Genomic DNA, 20,652 nt, shown 5'->3' with positions numbered 1-20,652 from the left:
TCCGTTCCTTGTATTCTTACTCTCTTATTGTACTTTGCATTTACCAAAATAAAACCCTTCATTTAAAAGAAGAGAAAAGACTATCAACTCGGGACAAACATAAGGGTATATTATATTTTCAAAGAGGTAGAAATGTTGAGTAATGCCGTCACACTGGAGAATGATCCAATGTGACATGAACAACGCGTTGCTATAGTGGCGGTCGGAGTGTGGCTGGATTGGAGGACACTGAAAGAAGAATAGAGAGTTTGAACAAGTGAGCGCACAGAATCACAGCGCTCCTCAGCAGAGTACACTGAATGTCTTCTTACACCCTATTCTCCCATGAGATATTCGATCAGCCTCGCAGAGATTGGGAGTTAATTTTAAACAAAGCGTTTTTTTTTTTGGTACAACCTAATTTCAGACACTTGTGTAGCTCAGAGCAAGTGAATGCACTTGGCAGACTCATTAGCAGAGGCTCAGAGTTGTAAGCGCCACCTGCAGTGTAGCATCCCGCCCCAAACCACGCCTACTATTAAAGTATGCAAATCTATAATAAATGGCGAAACTGCGCTGCAATTTTATCTGTGGAGCACCACTAAACAAGCATTGGCATAGCCAATAGGTCTCGCCTTTGGGAACTTATAAGTGTTTAGCCAGAGATATTGACTTTACCTATGTCTTTAAACTGGAGTCAAGCTATCCAGGCTGAAGAAAGCTGATAGCCAGAAACCGGTCCTTGGATGCTTGATTCCGGTCTAGGAAAGACATGGCTTGGTAGTTCGGGCTGGACTGTTCCCATGAGGTACAGGGTCAAGGCTGATTTGTATATGGCCATGCCTGACCTGGGGTGGTGTGGAGTGTATAAAAAACGATGGATTTAGGCCCAGATCTTTGTACTGGGGTGAATGTAAGACATTTTTCTACATTCTGTCCATCAACTGTGGTTTGTACAGAAGTTTGCAGCATGCTGAAAAGTTATAATAAAGAAGCATCAGAAGCATTTTTGTTACCTTAGATATGACCAAAAAAGCATTATGTACAGCTAAACAACCATATTATAAAAGTATTAAAAATAATGTCTTGAGTTTGTGTCGTCCTTTCAATGCTGGCAACTTGTATCTGCCTGTCCCAATGGTTACTTGCTGTGTTTTTATTTGTTATGGGGGCATAAATAACAGGAGGGTGAAGGTCAGTCAGTCAGTCAGTGCGAGTGAGTGAGAGAGTGAGTCAGTCAGTGAGAGTGAGAGAGTTATTCAGTCAGTGAGAGGGTGAGAGTCAGTAAGAGAGTCAGTCAGAGTCAGTAAGAGTGAATCAGTCAGTGAGAGTGAATGAGAGTGAGTCAGTGAGAGTGAGTGAAAGAGTGAATCAGTCAGTGAGAGTGAATGAGAGTGAGTCAGTCAGTGAGTGAAAGAGAGTGAGTCAGTCAGTGAGTGAAAGAGAGTGTGTCAGTAAAATAGTCAGTCAGTGAGAGTGAGTCTGTCTTTAAGCAAGAGTCAATCTTTATGCGAGAGTCAGTCTTTTAGTGAGTCAGTCTTGGGAACCATACACGGCTGTGCTCGGTCAGCTGGGAAGCGCTGGAAAGGAGGCAGATGGTGGCTGCGCGCGTGCACGCTCGCGTGAACGCAAGCGTTAGGACTCAAATATGCAAATGGCAGGTCAATACACATGTCCAGCGCTTACAAGGGCGTGAGCACACATCTTCCTCGGGGTTGGGGCAATGCATCAGTGAGGAAAGACCAGGTAGAATGTATTATTTTTCACAGTTCTCCCATTAGAATCTAAATAATGTTGATGAGTGTAAGCATCTTGTAGAGTTAAGCACTTAAAGGAAATAGGACCCAGAGCTGTGAACACTGTCACAACTAATGTGCTTGCACCATTTGCTTTGTGGAAACATCGAGCTATTTTATAAAACGACTTTCTGTAAGAAATAACACTAGAATCAGTTCCTATTGTAAACATTGTGTTACATTTAGCAGAAAAAATGAGAAGACAGAATGCACTCAACTGTACCTGGAACAAGAAGCCAGGTGCTTTGAAATTCCGTTTAACAGTATCCACTCTTAAAACACCCGCCTAGGGGCACCCTGAGTAACTAGAAACTTACACACCTGGTCCCAGACCCACCTGGACACCCAGTGGTCTGTAAATGGTGCCTGTGTGAAACAACCTAACTAGGAAATTGTAGCTTGCCGATCATCATCGGGGCCCTGTCAAGGTTGGAGAGACTGAAATGCTCTGTCACGTACTCTCGACGAACCATAACTATAAGCGGATGTTGGCAATGTCCAACCCGGTGGCCCATACTCCATGGTCTACACATGGCCACATTGTGGAGGGGTTTCTGTGCCATTGCGGCCTGGTAAAGGCACCAATCTCCATTTAGTGGAGCGTCTTAAGGAAATGTTTAGTCCATCATTGACTGCGTCTACTCAAAAAGGGGAAAATAAGAGCATAAGTATGGGTGAGTGCTTGCAATGTTCAACGCTCCGTCCATCATCCCCTTTGGTTTTGCTTTGTTTGCCCTAAGTTGGCAGGGTATGCCCAGACGTGGGTCCCTTGCTAGACATTGCTACCTGCGCCTGATAATAGTATTTATGAAAAGTACGCCCAATTTATGAGAAAAAAACCTTTAACATCACAAATTCCTTCAATGCAGCCTTTCTTCTCAGTCCACTTTACTTTCTCTCCAAACATGTCTCTCACGAATGTGGTCCCTCTTCTATCCTTTTCAGCCTCTCATTCCCTCACTCAAGTGGACCTTCATGGTCTTACTTTATCTCTTACTTTCTCTTTCTAGCTTCTCACTTTCTTTTTCCCGTATTATCTCACTGTTTTCTTTTAACTCTCTTCCTCTTTTTCAACACCCTTTTTTTCTTTCAATCTTGTTTTTTTCTCACTTTTTTTCTTGCTTTTACTTTTTATGTCTCACTGTCTGTTGTATTTTCGCTCTCTTGATCTTGTTCTCTTCTAGCTCTGCTGCTCTTTTTATCCCTCTGTTCTTCTCTCATCCTCATCTTTGTCTCCTTTTATCTCTCTCTTTATTTTTGCCTTATTTGCTCTTCTTCTCAACCATTATCTGCATCACCCTATTTCTTTCCTCTTTTTCACTCTGTTCTCTGATACCTTTGGGTTTCCTCTTGCTCTCCATTCTCATTTTTCTCTATCTCCACCCTACTTGCAGAGTGTGCACCTTTAAGCACTCTGAATAAGGGGGACATCATATCTGACAATCTCTGGCTGATATCCATCATCTCACAAATTCTAAATGCTAACCTTTGACTTTTTCACTCTATTCTATAATTCCCTTGATTTTGCAGTCACTTTCATGTTAATTTGTTTCTCTTTTGCTCGGGTTCTTACCCTATTTCATTCTCTCATGCTATTTCTCATCTAAATGGTACATTGACGGCTCCCTTCTCACTTTCACGCGGAATGAGACAGGGCGGCCCGTTGTCGCCTCTGTTGTTCATTTTAGCCACGGACCCACTAATACGGCACTTCCAAGAGAAACACCTTCATAGGTGTTTACACTTCACCACCGGCCCATTGTTAGTATCATTTTATGCAGATGACACGATTTTATATGTATGCAACCCCCAGACTAATTTGGATCCCCTGGGAGACCGACTTGGGTATTCCGATCACAGACAAACAGTGGGCTGCCTGCTGTGCAGTTACGAAAAATGTCTCCCTTAATAGCCGACACAAACTAATACACTTTAAGTTTCTTCGTAGGATATACATTACCCCCTCCAGACTCCACAGGATAGACCCTGCCAGACTGCACCATTGTGCAAGATGCAACGCTCCAAATGCAGACTTCGCCCACCTTGCCTGGACCTGTCCACGCAAACACTCATACTGGGTAGGAATACATAAGATAGTGAGTGGCTTGGTTAAGGTACCGATGACCCCCTTGCCCGAGATTGCTCTGTTGGGATATGTAAAGCAGTTCCCACCGGCAATTCGCAGGTTTGTTGCTATAAGCTTACTACTGGCCAAAAGGGAGGTATCCATTCATTGGGGTGGCAGAACAGCACCATCGATGAAGGGATGTCTGAAGAGCATGGCGTCCTGTTCCACAAACAGCGACCTATACGCAATAACGGTCCCCCCCACCTCCAGGCCCAAAGATATCTGGGGACCTTTCAGAACATACCTAGAGGCACAGCGACAAGACCCCCTACCCAGAAAGAACAGGGCATAGTCCCAACAGGGGTGGGTTAGACTGTCCCGAGATACATGTCAATAATCAACTACACCGGATGCTAAACTCCTTTTTTGATGTCGGTACAGTTGATGTATCCCTATGTCAGGTTTGTAAACACCGTTTATGTGAATTAGAGTCAAGAACGATTGTAACAGAAAATATGTTAGCAGCCGAGGGACTTGCTTTATGTAACATGTGATCACTCTGCGGCATTGATTGAACCCTTGACAGTGTGTATTATGTCTACCTGTACTTGCCAAAGGATTTTACTTGTCCTAGTGTACTTCTTTACTCACACCTAAACGCAAAATAAAGTTTAAAAAAAAATAAGGGGTAAGAGCTCACTGAAGCCTACCCTACGCCCACACAGGAGCAGCAATCATTAGTGAAGCAGGTGCAAGGAAGCTCACCAAGGCGCAATTTCTGTAATCAGATGTAGGATAGATATATAGCCAATCACCGCTGCATGCAAGACCGTCTGTCTATCAGATCGGATAGATGGCTTTGCATACCCGACGAGACTACATGCTAGGACTTATCAAAGGCAATAATCCTTTCATGATTTTATCTGACTGGATGCGATGGTGATTACCAGCTTATTGATATTGCATCTCTTAATAAGAATAAGCGACTTGGTGTTCTTCAATAAAACTATTTCAATATGGACCGAAGGAATTAAATCAATCATGAATGATACGGTGATTGCCTATATATCTATACTACATCTGATTACAGAAATAGCACCTTGGTGAGCTTCTATAAAAGACTATTCCAACCCTGATGAAGTCCATGTTGGACGAAACACGTTGGCTGGGCTGATGCATTGGAGTACAAATAAAGAATACATTGAAAAAAAGAAATCTCAAGACTCTGCGCTGTATTTTCTGATTTGGTGGAACTTATAATATTTTGTATAGTTTGCAAAGGAAATGAGGTTTAATTACATGCTTGAGCATAATTGATTTAGGAATCTAGTAATAACTGTATGCTCCTTTTCAGAATTTGACAATCCTAGTCAGTATAAGGCACAAGCAAACCCCATATTTAAACTGTGGTCAACCCCCTGGTAGCTTGGCACAGAGCAGTCAGGCTTAATTTAGAGGCAATGTGTAAATATTTGTGCAACACTTCAAACAGTAAAACAGCGTAAACAGCACACAAAATCAACACCAGGTTAGAAAAATAGAGCTCAATTTAATCAACAAATCGAAACCCAAAGACAAAAATCCAATCAGTATAACCGGAGATATGAATTTTTAAAGTATAAACTTCTATACAGCACCTAAAAACATAAAGCGTCAACCGAGGCAATCTGGTCATGCTGGACCAGGTTAAAGTAAAAAGTTCAAGCTAATCATGATGGAGCGCGAATTAGATAGAGCCCCAGATTAGTTCAGCTGAAGGTTTTACCCTCTCAAGTTTTGAGCCAAGAGCCCCGTTCGCATTGGAGAGGGTTGCAGGGAGTAAGGAGAGAGTTGATGGCGGTGGTGGACATGGCACAAAGAGCAGGCCAGGTGTCGCAGAAGGTCGGGCTGGAGCTTTACGTTGTTGGTCTTCCAGATCGATTGATGCTTTCCGTGCAAGGGGATAGGCGGCAGGGGCTTGTGCTGAAGTTCCGTGCGAGCAGTGGGATTCCGGTGCGAATGGGCTCATTTCCACTCATGAAGAGTTCAAAAGCTTGATTTAGGAGCCCACTGAACCAAAAGATGCTCATGTGGACACACTTGTGTCAAAAACTTATTTTATAGATGCGGTCAGCAAGTGGGTAAAGTCTGTGGTTGCGGTGGCTCAGGAGAAAGGTAAGAATGTGCAACTTGAGATTCGCGGACTACGGCGGCATTCAGAATCATGCCTGAAGCCTCCAAAAGCAGCGCGCCGGAGCCTGAGGAATTGCCAGTTCTGAGTTGCAAGCTGCAACAGTCTTTAGTCTACAGACCTGAGGACATGTGACTGGGAGCCCCAAGGCCACGACGAGCCTCCAACAGCCTGGTCGCAGGGCATTGGATTTATTTAGGCATTTTTTATAGCGCATACTTTACCCAGCGGAGTCAGAGCGCTTTACAATAGAGCGAAGTATATAGGATTAGATATTATGGTAACATATTTACAGAGTATAAATCCACCAAAAATTACACAATACAAACTAAAGTTGGAGCGATTAGGGTCCCAAAAAAACACATTCCAGAGTTGAAGCGTAAGGACAAACTAGTCTCCAGTGAGGAACACGAAACAGTCAATGCCTCCAGGCTGTGTAGGTGTATTGTTTTGACCCCGCCCCCCAGCCACTGACCACGCCCACGTGCCCCGCCCCCAATGCACAGACCCCCGCCCCCACTGCCACAGGCCCCGCCCCCACACACACCGCACACACAAGCCCCGCCCCCACATTCACTGCCCCCGCCCGAGTAGGAGCATTCACAACCACAGGCCCCGCCCCCACATTCACTGACCCCGCCCCCGGCAGAGGAGGAGCATCCACACCCACAGGCCCCGCCCCCACAGGCCCCGCCTTGACACCCACAGGCCCCGCCCCCTCTCAGGAATCATACGTTAATGCTCTTCCACCACTGCCTCGAGTCCTTGTCTCCCCTTACCTCTCTTGTGGTTTCGAGGGGGCAGTGTCGGCCTGGTGGAGGGGACACACCGAGGGCCCCAAGTGACAACAAAGCGCGCGCTGGACAAGGGCCGCCATGATGATTTGTAGCTGCGCATGCGCAGGACACTCAGTTTGTCACAAGTGCGCATGCGCAGGATGTCTGCTCGTTGTGGCCGCGCATGCGCTGAGAATAGCGGAGCCCATGAAACATAAAGAGTGTGTAATTGAGCAGCCCGCAGGGAAGCACGGCCTGGAGAGTCCAACCGAGAGGGGACGCAACTGGGAACGTCCACACTGTCTTCCATTCAGAAAAACTGAAAACCCCAGGACTTAACTAAGAGCGCGGGTTAAAGAGGCCGTGATGGGTTAACAACTGCGCATGCGCTGGTGACAGACACTGCGTCCCTCAGCGGAGCGCGAGCTAAGAAGGGCCTTAGATTAACAACTGCGCATGCGCTGAGGACAGACACCTTCAAGAGGGCCTTGTATTAACAGCTGCGCATGCGCTGAGGACAGACACTGCTCCCGGGCCTTGGATTACCATGAGCTCCTCACTGCCATGCCAGGGACACTGCAGCAGCAGCTCCAAGCAGCAGGTAGAGGGAGCACAGAGGGGTGAGACTCTGAGACACACATGCAAACAATCAATCAATAAAATCTGTATTCGATCTCTTAAGTACAGATCATAAAAGCACAATTTAAATCAGTGATCAACCACCAGCCCCAGTTCATAACAAGTTAAAATCCTAGAGCAAGTAGAATTATCTAAAAAGAACATCAGATAATTTTTACAGGACATTTTATCCCATAAAGTGCATCATGTGCCTCATAGACCGAATCCAGTTAGTTTACATCAAATTACTCATTTCTGCATATAATTATTAGTTAAAACCAACCTCGCGCCTTTCTACTTTTCATACAGGCCCACAAAAAGGTGGCTACCACAGACAAAGGGACCAGGCAGAGATTTAAAGAAGTAACGTGCCACCTGGCATTGTTTAAAATTGTGGCGCTTTAAAATCGAAAGGATAAATTCTTCTCTTCCTGTATTATAAAACACACAGAACAAGACTAGGTACAGGTCACATTGGGGGGAATGGTTGTGGGTGGGCACCGGCCTCCAGCAACAAAGCGCTCCCAGCGCTAGAGGTAAAATAAAGCGCTCCCAGCGCTATAACCAGAAAATAAAGCGCGTCCAGGCGCAAATAACGCGCTTCCAAGCGCTAGGAGGCAATTCCAGCGCTCCCAGCGCTAGAGGACAGCACAAGTCCAGAGAAAGTCCTTGGAATGCAGCAAGATGGGGGGGCAAGGCTGGGCCAGGGCCCAGCTCACTGGGCCCTCCAGGCAGGAAGGCAGTCCCAAGTGGCAGTTCCTCCTGGTCCCAGCAGCAGCAGCAGCCCCCCTCAGTAAGATCAGGAAAGAACAACTTGCAAGGGGACACAGACCCTTTTTATACTAATAAATCCTTTGTCTGTGTGCAGGGTGGGGGAAGAACCAGTCGCAGCTGGTCTGGGAGCACCCTTGATGTGCTCAGCCCCTCACTCCATTCACTAGGCAGGCTAGGGTCGTTAGACGCACCACAGGGGGCGGAGCCAGCATTGTGTGGGGAAAGCCCAGCCCTATTCAGGACCCAGGTGCACTCCTCCCCAGCCATCAGCACGCTAATCTCCACACTCACCACCGGGCAGACCCATCATGACTCATGGAGCCTGGCATCCCAGCCAGCTCCAGCCAATCACACGCCAACACCTTTACAGCACACACACAGCCATGTCTAGAAGTGGCACTTCCACACTAGACACATACACGCCGCATACATCATTTCGCAGCATTGAATCACACGAGTCCGCACATACCAGACTCGAGCCTGTACACCCCACGCATCAGGAACTACCAGGGACACATACATTCCCCATGCATTCCTATGGGAGGGCAGGCCAACCTTACTCCACGCACTCAGAGTGCGCACGCACTTTCCACTGGGACACAGTGAAAGTGCGCAGAACACAAAAATCACCATCACTAGGTCACCATTAAAAGCAAAAAGTTTAGGGGTGAACCTGCTAGAAGGGCCAAGTCCAACACTAACCATGAAGAAAATGCTAACCACCGAAGGGAAAGAATGGGACATGTTGTTGCCACTCGCCCTCTTTGTTATTTGAAGCCAGGTTCGGAGAAGCTCGGTTGTTCTCCCTTTGAACTTCTTTACGGGAGACAGCCACAAACCTTGCTAGAAATAACAAGAGAAGCGTGGGAACAAGAGAAACAAGAAGAGACACAACACCATCTAGAATACACCCAAAGCCTAAGAAACCGCATACAGAAATTGCGAGTTTTTGCTCACAAAAACCTAGAAAAAGCTCAAAGAAGCCAGCAGATGTCTTACAATAAAGGAAAGAGGTGACAACAGTTACAGGTCCATGACTGGGTGCTCCTACTCCTACCTTCCTCTATACGCCAAAAACGGGCAGAATGGAAGGGACCATATGTAGTTGTTGAAAGGATAGGCCTCACTACTTACCGGTTGCGCCTTTCCTCAACCAAAACCCAGATATACCACATAAATCTACTAAAGAAATGGTTGGGACCCCTCCCCAAAGACACCCATTACGTTTTGTCTGACTCAAAACCCATTCCTTCAACATTTAATAAATTGCCCATAAACGAACATCTAACAGAGGAACAAAAAGTGTCTCTTCAGACCCTCTTAGAGTCCTTCTCCTCCATCTTTTCCGACCTCCTGGGAAAATCAACAATACTCGAGCATGCCATTGTTACCCCACCAAATAAAGTAATAAAACAAAACCCCTACAGAATACCAGGCGTTAGGCGGGACCCAGTTCCTGACGAAATAGAGAGCATGTTACAACTAGGAGTCATAAAACCTTCCAGCAGTAACTGGTCTCCCCCAAACGTCCGAGCAGTCAATGCCATCTCGAAATTTCACTCATACCCGTCGATGAATCGAGAAATTAGGCTTAGCCCAATATATAACCACATTCGATCTTACAAAAGACTATTAGCAGGTACCACTTAAACAGGAAGACCAAGAAAAAAACGCCTTTAGCACCTCTAATGGGCTATACGAGTTTACTGCACTGCCTTTTGGGTTACACAGAGCACCAGCGACGTTCCAAAGACTTATGAACAAAGTTTGCTCCCAACATCAAGAGTACTCCTTAGCCTTCACAGACGATATCATAATATTTAGCCCTAACTTGGAACTACATCTCGTCCATTGTGGGAAGATATTCCAAGCACTTAGGACTGCAGGGCTCCACGTGAACTCCAAAAAGACCAGGATAAACTTCACCAAAGTCAAATATTTGGGCTATTTATTGGGAGATGGGGCTATCGCTCTGCAACAAGAGAAATTGAGAGCAGTCTTAGACACCCCCTTCCCTCCCACCAAAAAAGGCATTAGATCCTTTTTGGGCTTACAAGGCTACTACCGCTGGTTTAAACCCAATTATTCTGAAATAGCAGCACCACTAACCGACCTACTGAAGCAAGAGAAAAGGAACTAAGACTTGGTAAATCCTCCCCAAGCTGCCAGAAAGGCATTCCACGAGCTCAAGTGAGCCATAACCTAAGGCGGAGAAACCAGCAGGGAAGACCGGAAAAACGGAGAACACCGAACAGCCTTCCGAGAGAGAGAACTGGAGCCTTGGGGAGGTCACAGCTTGTTGGCGAGGAGGGAAAGTCGAAACAGAAGGAGACCAGACCTCACTGAAGGACGTGGAGTTACCACGCCATGGCCCCGGAGTGACGTGGCTCTTACATGTGAGTGGGCGTCTACGGGGCTTTTGGAAAGGGGCTGAGTCAGAGAGGGATGGGAGGGGAGGCCGAGGGGTGAAAGGGACTCAGGGAAAAGGAAATAAGTGAGACGGAAACAAAGACAAGAGCAGAAATCATTGGCTACTCTTTTTCTTTTGGTTACTCCAACCTCTACCCCCTTCCTTCACATTTATGCATAGCTATTATTTATCCCTCATATCCTCCCTTGACTAAACCATAAAGCAAAAACACTTACCTGAGCCTTTTCCTTCTGTCTGAGGGACGACGGCGGCTGAGGCTCACCTAAGGGACTGAAGTGGAAGACCCTGTGGGAAAGAAGAATACAAAAGAGACAATCAATCATTGTGATTTCCTGTAATAATAATAAAAAGTGCATACCAAGAAATTATTCAATGCAGTGTGCTCCTTCTTGACTGACTCTTCTACAACGGGGAGCTACATACTCTCCCTACAGGGAATGGGAGACAGACACACAGAGACCAACAGACACACACAGACAGACACACACACACAGACAGACACACAGACACACACACACACAGAGACCAACAGACACACACAAACAGACACACACAGACAGACACAGACACACACAGACACCAACAGACACAGACAGACAGACACACACACAGACAGACACAGACAGACACAGACAGACACACACAGACAGACACACACACACACACAGACAGACAGACACACACAGACAGACACACACACACAGACACACAGAGACCAACAGACACACACAGACACACACAGACACACACACAGACACACACACACACACACACAGACAGACACACAGAGACCAACAGACACACACACACACAGACACACACACACAGACAGACACACACAGACCAACAGACACACACACACACAGACACACACACAGACAGACACACACACACACACAGAGACCAACAGACACACACACAGACACACACACACAGACACACACAGAGACCAACAGACACACACACACAGACATACTGAGACCAACAGAGACACACACACACAGACACACAGAGACCAACAGACACACACACACACACAGACAGACACACACAGACACACACACACAGAGACCAACAGACACACAGACAGACACACACAGACACCAACAGACAGACACACACAGACACACACACACACAGACCAACAGACACACAGACAGACACACACAGACACACAGAGACCAACAGACACACAGACAGACACACACAGACACCAACAGACAGACACACACAGACACACACACACACAGACCAACAGACACACAGACAGACACACACAGACACACAGAGACCAACAGACACACAGACAGACACACACAGACACCAACAGACAGACACACACAGACACACACACACACAGACCAACAGACACACAGACAGACACACACAGACACCAACAGACAGACACACACAGACACACAGAGACCAACAGACACACAGAGACCAACAGACACACACACAGACACACAGACAGACACACACAGACACAGAGACCAACAGACACACAGACAGACACACACAGACACACACAGACACCAACAGACAGACACACACAGACACACACACACACAGACCAACAGACACACAGACAGACACACACAGACACCAACAGACAGACACACACAGACACACAGAGACCAACAGACACACAGAGACCAACAGACACACACACAGACACACAGACAGACACACACACACAGACACAGAGACCAACAGACACACACACACAGACACACGGGAAAGCATTGTAGGAAAACGCTACATACAGTTGTTCTATGCTCGCATATGTACATTGTTTTATAAAGATGGTGGAACTATTGAATGCACTTTCTTTTCTTAAGTCACACATGTATGAAGCAGTTCAGAGTCTGGAGAGCCCTGCAGAGCCCAGTGCCCTGAGTGTGGACTCTCAGTGTCCTGAAGATGCCCCCGCGCTCGTGCGTCACCCCGGGGTCAGAGGCCTCCCTCACCTCTGCTCGAGACCCGGGGGCACGGCTGCCTGTGGGGAGTGGGGTCCGGTGTGTTATTCCCCCTCCGAGTGACGCGCGCGCTCAACACAACAAAACATGGCGTCTCACTGCTGGGCACGCGCAGGACCGCGCGTCACAGCTGCGCATGTGCGGAGCGAAGACACGACGTCCTATCGCCGAGTTAGGACCTAGCACGGGGTACGGACTGTGAACCGCCCTGCACAGAGAACACTCAGCCGCACTACGCATGCGCAGAGGAAAGACATTCCGAGAGGAGCGGACCGAGGAGCTTTGCATTTACATACCTCTCACCCTATGCTGTGGCGCGAGGCGCCTCGTGCTCTGCGGCGGGAGGCAGTTATATCTCATTCATTGTGTCCCCGCGCGGACACTGGAATTCTTGTGCTTCTTTGAGTCCCACCTGTGCTGGCTCTGAGCTGTCGCCCTTTACTGCGCTCCGTGCTGTGAACTAAATGAAATCTTTCTTGCATCGACTTCTGGAGTTGGATTGTAGTAACATCGGCGTCTGTCCGCCGCGCATGCGCAGTTGTTAATCTAAGGCCCTCTTTATCCCTCGCTCGGTACGTCTGTACTCCGCGCATGCGCACATAATCCAATGCCTCTTAAGCCCGCGCTGTGGGAAGCTGTGTCTGTCCTTGGCTCATGCGCAGTTGTTTATCCAAGGCCCTCTGTTAACCCGACCCACAACAGAGAGCAGCACCCACATAAAGCCCCAGGTGAGGTCATTTATTTAATGCATTCTTATAAAGCGCGGACTTTACCCGAAGGTGTCACAGCACCGTACAATAGAACCAATAGAACCAGTGACGTTACATGAGAGAACTGTTACAGAATGCAACAAATAAAAATAGCAGCCATAGAATCAAAACAACGCAGGCAAAAGGCACACAATCCCAAGCACAGCAAGCACAGACTGTACAAGAACGTAGACATTGGGAGGACTCTGGTTGGGAAGACTTGCTAGCCGCAGCAAGGGCAGGAGATCAATTGTTGCAAACGGCAATAAGTCGAGCAAGCCAGCCCAGGACTACCATCTAGATCCTAAAACATGGTTCAGAAACTTTGCACATTTATATGCATGTCCGGGTTCCCCTTCAAGCGAGAACGTATGCATAATTAAAGAGCTGACAATGTCCAAGGAGTTTGAACCACTGTATTTTAGTATCTTAGATACTAAGTAGGCTATAGTCGCCATTAAGCCGTCCAAAGAGCCAGCCCCAGATATTATCCCGGGAGACCTCTTTAGACATGACCCAGAGGTATGGGCACTGTATATCAACTTACTGTGCAATGCAATTAGCAGAGGGAAGCCTATCCCTATATCATGGAAGGGCGCGGAGATCGTCCCTATATACAAAAAGGGCAGTAGGGACGATCCCGCTAATTATAGACCTATCAGCTTGATAGACATTACCCAAAAGGTCTATTCAAAGCAGATACTGAACAGGCTAAACAACTGGCTAGTTGACAACAACATATTATCCCCATGCCAGGCAGGGTTCAGAAAAAGAATCAGCACCATAGATCAGGTGTTTAGGCTGCTAACCATTTCCTGGAAGTATACTAAACTAAGATCCGGCAATTTGTATATGGCCTTTATTGACCTAAAGGCTGCTTTCGTTTCAATTCCAAGAGATCTGCTGTGGATAAATCTGCTAAATCAAGGGGTCCCAAAAACCATACTGGTGCAACTCATAAAATTACATGAAGATAATTTTGCAAAAGTGCGCTGAGGTATGGGCGGGGAGTTGACAGAGGAGATACCGGTGAGGAGAGGGTCCGCCAGGGCTGTGTCCTGGCGCCTACCCTGTTTCTCTTCTATGTTAATGATATGGTGGATTTCCTATTGGACACAAACCACGATTCCCCAAAGTTAGGTGGCTCTCATGTATGTGCTCTGACATTTGCGGATGATACCATCCTCCTCTCACAGACCCCAATGGGACTGCAAAATCTTCTGAATAAGTTGGTGGTGTACTGTAAACAAAAAGGATTGGAAATAAACCCATCAAAAACAAAATACATGTCCATCAGGCCACACAAAAGTTTTAAGAAAAAGATGTTGCTGAATGGCGTAGTGATAGAATGGGTTCACACTTTTGTTTACTTAGGGGTGACCCTAGATTCTAAGCTCTCATGGTGCCCGCATGTCGGAAAATCTGGGACCATTTTCATGCAAAATTCAGTGCCCATCTTGAAAAAGCTCAATGCTATTGGTACCAAGTCCATCACCCCAGCAATGGAGGTATACGAATCCCGGGCCTAAACCGCTTCTCTCTATGGCTCGGAGCTGTGGAGCGGAGAGCAAATATCCACCTTAACCGTGAGAGAAAACAGGGTTTTAAGAGCGATGGTCCCCCTCCCCCAAAATACACCGGTGATCCCCTACATGTACGATCTGGGGTTAAAACGCATCGAGCATAGGGCTGTGTGGATGACTTTGTCATATTGGTTTAGGTTATGGGCCACTGATGAACTCCATATCTACAGGCAGGCACTAAGTGAACTTATCGCACTAGATACCCATGTTGCTTTCCCATGGCTGGCTAATATACGTAGATGGCTTTTGACCTTGGGGCTTAGTGAGTTCCGGCACCACCCAGAAAGGTTGACCGCAGAATCAAAAAGGGAACTCAGAAGGGTGTATTGGAACTTCACTGTGCACAAAGTTTTACAAAATTGTGGAGTTGGCTCACTCACAAACAATATTCTGATGGTTAAACCAACACCCCGCTTTGAGGCATTTTTAGACCAAATCGAACCCCAATTGGCGAAAATATTGTACTTGAAATTCAGGTATGGGACCCTCCGTGTTAAGTCCTTTACAACCAAATGGGAAAATTGCCGAAATGGGGGGGAAGATAGTGAGTGTAAAATGTGCCAGCTGGGAATGCAGGAAAATATCGCACATGTTTTGTTCTTCTGCCCCACTTACCTGAGAGCTAGACAAAAATGGATTGTGCCGTTGGGCAGGAATATGGGTGTCAGGAGATATAATGATATGTTACGCATTTTAAAAACAGATAACACCCAGCTTACTGTATTTGGAGTTTCTAGATTTTTATTGGCTATCAACTATATAAAAATGAAGAAGGGTTTGAAATTTTAACTAGGATTCTGCAATAGAGGATAAAAGAACATTAATTGAGTATTGCAGGACTGAATCGCCGAAACGTTTTATTGTATATAGTATTTAATATTTTACAATGTATTTTGTTTGTAGTAGTTCTTATTATTTCCTTTTTTAATTGTTACTGAGATAAACATATAAGGGGCACAAGTACCTTTGGGAATACAACTATGATACATATGCACTGTACTTTACTATTTTAATTGTCTATTGCACCGAGAACCTAATGGCCATGTTATTTGCACTGATTCTACTAACTGCACCTTATCTTGGAATTGCGTATTTGCACAAATTTAATGATACCCAAAAATCTGCAATTTACTTTCTCAAGGATTATGGCATTGGACGGAAATGATGTATCTATAAATATTGCATTGTTTTTCTTTTATGATTCCACAAATCGAATAAAGATGTTTTGAATGAAATAGATAGCAATTTCCAATCCATAATGTAGCAAAATACAGTAAACCTAGGTAAAGTGCATATTGTGAATAGTACAATACAAATGACTTCATAGATTGCACATAGATTTCCGTGCACCCGTAGCTACTCTCAAAAAGGTGCCAATGCTCAAGATCAATTCAACATTGTCCAATTTAAATTTGCAGTCAAGAGCATCTGTTAAATTAATAGGTGACAATTTTTTAAAATACAGAATTAGCAACCATTGTGCATATTTCATATAGTATCTACTAAAGAATAAAAAGTGTAAAAGTGTTTGACCGCTGTGACCATCATATGGACATGGCAGGGAGTCACGTTTTGCGTTATAGCTATAGGGAAAACAAAGCAAATATCTTACTGTCCCAGCTCTTAGACGGAATAGGAGGCCTCTCTCCCATCGGGACATGGGTAGTGCAATATAACTTGGTAGACAATGCTCAGGGTACGCAATGGATATACATTTTGCAACAGTTTGTCTATTCAATTCCCTTTCTAGTCTTTCCGCGCTATAAAGTGCGTACAGTGCTGTCTTTAAAACTTTTTTGTCCATTGTTACAGCTGTGTTCGAATTGGCAAACAGTCTACCAAGGTTAACACTTTCCAGACTCATGACTACCCCAGGAAGCCATGGAATATCCATCCCTTTCTCACAGGGAAGACTATCATCTATTATGTCCCTTGTGAGAGAAGACTCGGGATTCTTCATTATGGATAGCCAAAATAGTGTGGGGCGGGCTCTTATGATGTCTTCAATATATTCTAATTTCAGTTCGCCTTCGCCTTGACATATGTACAGAGAGGTGGAGATTGGAGCGCCAAGAGTTTTCTACAAAATGTATTTTCCTCTGATTGGACGTAAGAGCATTTGGCAACACTCCATACCTCTGCCCCATAGGTAGCTATTGGTACACTCTGGATCTTAAAAATCTTTAAAAAGGCTGGAATTGTTCCCGATCTTTTAGGGCAGAGGAGACTGAGGATTGAGTTAAAATCCCTCGAGAACTTACTTTTACAATATGCCAAGTGTTCACACCAGGTGCAGTACGCAGCAAAGACCATTCCCAGATAAGGTAAAGTAGCAGTGCAAGTTCATTTTTGGTCACCCACAGAGATAAAATTTAAAGGACATTTCCTTGGCCCACAAGGCATTATAAAAGATTTCTTAAAATTTGTGCATAAATCTAAGCCGGACATAAAATCTGTGAAACCTCAAACTAAAGTGCGTAGTGCATTTGGTGTGCGACCAATTAAAACCGCCTCATCTGTGTATAAAAGGAATGGGAGAGGTTTGCCTTGAATTCTGGGAATATCATTAGTTAGTGTGATCAGTGATTTATGTAAATTGTTTATATATATGATAAATAGAAAAGGGGCCAGAACACACGTGTGACCACTCTGTCTACACTGATGTAAGTGGAAACCTCTCCCCCACCAACAATCCTGACCCACGCTTTCAGGTCCCTATGGAGATAGGCCAAAAAATGAACAAGGGCCTCATCCAGTCCATATTCTAAAAGGATGGACCATAGACGGGACCTATTGACAAAATCAAAAGCTGAGGACAGGTCCATAAAAGCTAAGTAAAGTGGCGAGTGCTGTGCAATAGTGTACTTCCCTATGATCAAATTAAGATTAGGACTTTGCTCATTTGTGCCAACTTTACCCCTGAAGCCTAGTTGGCATTGTTCTAAAATCTGATTGTCCTCTGTCCAGGTTAAAATGTTTGTATATAAAACTCTGCTAAAATTTTAAGGGTGTTATCTATGAGGGAGCTCGGTCTACAGCAACAAGGTTGTGTTCAATCGCCCTTTTTTAAAAAAAATAGGAACGATCGTGCTAGTACACCATGTCTTAGGCAGTGGGGCATTGGTTAGAATATTAAAAATATTTAACAACAGTGGGGCCAACAAATCTGGTTTATATTTAATAAGATCGATGGGCAACCCATCAGGGCCTGGAGTTGTATTGCCCGCACTCTGACGTATAGCTTCCTCAACCTCGTTTATTGATAATGAGACACCAGGTGGCACCCTTTTCATAAAAGGGTCGGATTCAAAAGAAGGCTCTTGGTAAATAGTGGAAAAGTGACTTTCCCAGGTAGCGCTCATTATGTTGCAGCTGATGGGAGTTAACGGTTGTCCCATTGATCTTAACTCTTTAATGGTAGTCCAAAATATATTCACATTATTTAAGCTGGCAGCATTAATGAGCGCATCCCAGTGCTCACCTAATAATTGTTCCTTCCTATTAGCAATAGCCTGCCTATATGTCAACCTTAAGGACTTGACCAAATCATTACACCTAGGGCTTTGAGATAGGGCCTTGCGGAGCTTCCTGTTGACAATTGAGCACTCCTGATTGAACCATCTAGGTTCGCGCAGTACTGTACAAATGGGGTTAGACAGCAAGGATTTAATGGCTGCACTGAATTCGGTAAAGGCGCTGATAGCCACTGGGTGTGGAACAGGGCCTCTAAACAGATGTTACTAAGATTCATGTTTCCCCTAACCATACAACTGAATCGGTCTGCGCTATTAATGCCTCGCCATACCAGCCTGCGGTTATCTGTGGATGGTGATAGATCTCCAGCACCACATTCTGTCTGAGGCGTTGGAACTGGAGACATCCGTAACATTATTTATATTGGGTTATGGTCCCCAAAGATTGTGGCCATAATTCCGGCTTTAAGCAAGCTTGCTTCTAAAGCGGGGGGTGGGGATAAAAAACATTATCAATTGTAGATGAGCAGCCCCTCCCTCTGAATGTCGGTTAATGGGGAGCATTATCTTTTGTAGTTGCATCAATTTCCATAACATTAATTAAGTTAAAGGTGTTCAAATGGTCCATTAGCTCTCTACCCCTAATGCATGTTTGTCTGCTGCTATGTGAATATTCGCTTGACCATGAGTAAGTTAGCTTAGCATTAAAATCGCCCCCCAGACAGATTCCTACTGACTTAAAAGAGTCTTTGGATTTTTCAATAGATGCATTAAAATTAATCACATTTATAAAATGCATATTTGGAACAGAATGAAAATAATTGTTATAAAAATAAATTATCCAAAAGGAAATTACCCTATTAAATAATATGCCTAGAAAATTATTGTTATCCGTATGTACAGTTTTTATGCATCTCCCTGTCTTAATATTGACCCAGATTAATAAAGTCCCCCCCCCTGCTTGGGGGTTGTTGCTAGGATATTATGGCATTCAAACCCCTCAATATGCAATTCTTGTGTGGCCCATGTTTCCTAACACAACAGGATATCTTGGTCTTTAATAAGTTGTACCCAATCTGTCTGGTGAAGTTTAGAGTACAACCTTGCAACAGTCCAGCTTAAGATACGGATGTCTGAACTTGCTGAGGCCTTCGTTTGCATAGGGGGGATAAGTGGGTTGTGGGAATAGTACACTCAGTTACTGGCAGGGCATGAGGTAACCTAATAGCAGGATCAGTATTTTCCCCAAAAGTTCATAGTCAGTCTTGTGTCTCTAATCCAGACAAGGTCTGGAACCTATTAGAGGTAGTAATTCAAGAGAAATTGTTGGTGAAAGGAGCATGACTTGGTTTGAGGAAATAACCAAGGGGTAGTGCGCATATGTTAGTGCTATTAGGTGTTATGAATTTGCAACCCCTTAGTAGGTGTCTCACCAAAGAAGGTCTGCGAAAGTTAATTAGAATACTGTCCCCTTCGATATTTTTTTGTAGATGCACTGACTCACCCAACTCTGCGTGCCATAATAATATCCTTTAATTCGGATACATGGAAGCTTCTATGCCTTGATAGCCAGTCCGCACATTTCATGCGTAGCTGGCTCCATGACTCATGCTGATCCCTCTTTAAAGTGGGTACCCCTGCCAGTACCAACACATAGGGCAAGCAGCGGGCGGCAGACTCAGGACATCCTGATTATCCATTCATACTTGGGGCGGCAGGAACATTAATGCACGAGGTACTAGACAACCTGTTCTGATTCGAGCCCCTGGGCCTGTTTAACCTATTAGCACCATCCCTGGTGGGGTTGGTATTTGAAATGGTTATTGGTATAGGGGGTTGGGGGGAGGACCCGTTTCTATCTATAGGCAATTGACGCAGCCCCTGGATTGATCGTATATCGGGTGAAGGGTGATTGCAGAAGCAGTATCTGCCAGTTTGCGACACAATTTCGGCATCTAAAATACTCATACCAACACCTACGCTATCGATGGCCCTGCTCCCATCAACCTCTTTGATTTCGGCCACCTTTTCCCCCACTGTCCCCTTAAAACGCTTGGCTACTAAAATTGCCACCCGCCTTCTTATCCAGGGTAGATGAAAAGAACTGCTGGGGAAAGAGTCGTGACCTCATTCTATGCCAATCTTTGGAGAGGAGCTGTGTCTCCTGGAGGAGGCACACATCTGCCTCCATGTTATCCCGGTAGGAAAGGATGGACCTCCTTTTATTGGGATTGTTGAGACCTCTCGCGTTGAGAG

General features: G+C 45.4%; 2 protein-coding genes across 2 annotated transcripts in view; one reads left to right on the top strand and one right to left on the bottom strand.

Moving 5' to 3' along the window:
- LOC144805956 (uncharacterized) overlaps positions 1–12,624 on the bottom strand; it is a 93,354-nt gene extending 80,730 nt beyond the window's left edge. Inside the window, exons 1-2 of the mRNA XM_078672423.1 lie at positions 12,583–12,624; positions 10,828–10,897 (exon numbers count right to left, since the gene is read on the bottom strand). The gene's annotated coding sequence lies outside the window, so the exon portion shown is untranslated. The remainder of the gene's footprint in view (positions 1–10,827; positions 10,898–12,582) is intronic.
- Positions 12,625–13,279: 655 nt separating this feature from the next.
- The window catches only part of LOC144805953 (uncharacterized), a 630,307-nt gene continuing 622,934 nt past the window's right edge, over positions 13,280–20,652 (top strand). Inside the window, exon 1 of the mRNA XM_078672414.1 lies at positions 13,280–13,319. The gene's annotated coding sequence lies outside the window, so the exon portion shown is untranslated. The remainder of the gene's footprint in view (positions 13,320–20,652) is intronic.

This window comes from Lissotriton helveticus (genome assembly GCF_964261635.1).
Source record: "Lissotriton helveticus chromosome 1_1 unlocalized genomic scaffold, aLisHel1.1 SUPER_1_unloc_35, whole genome shotgun sequence".
Lineage (NCBI taxonomy): Eukaryota > Metazoa > Chordata > Amphibia > Caudata > Salamandridae > Lissotriton > Lissotriton helveticus.
Note: the sequence above shows the minus strand (reverse complement) of the source record. Positions and strands in the feature narration are given on the sequence as shown.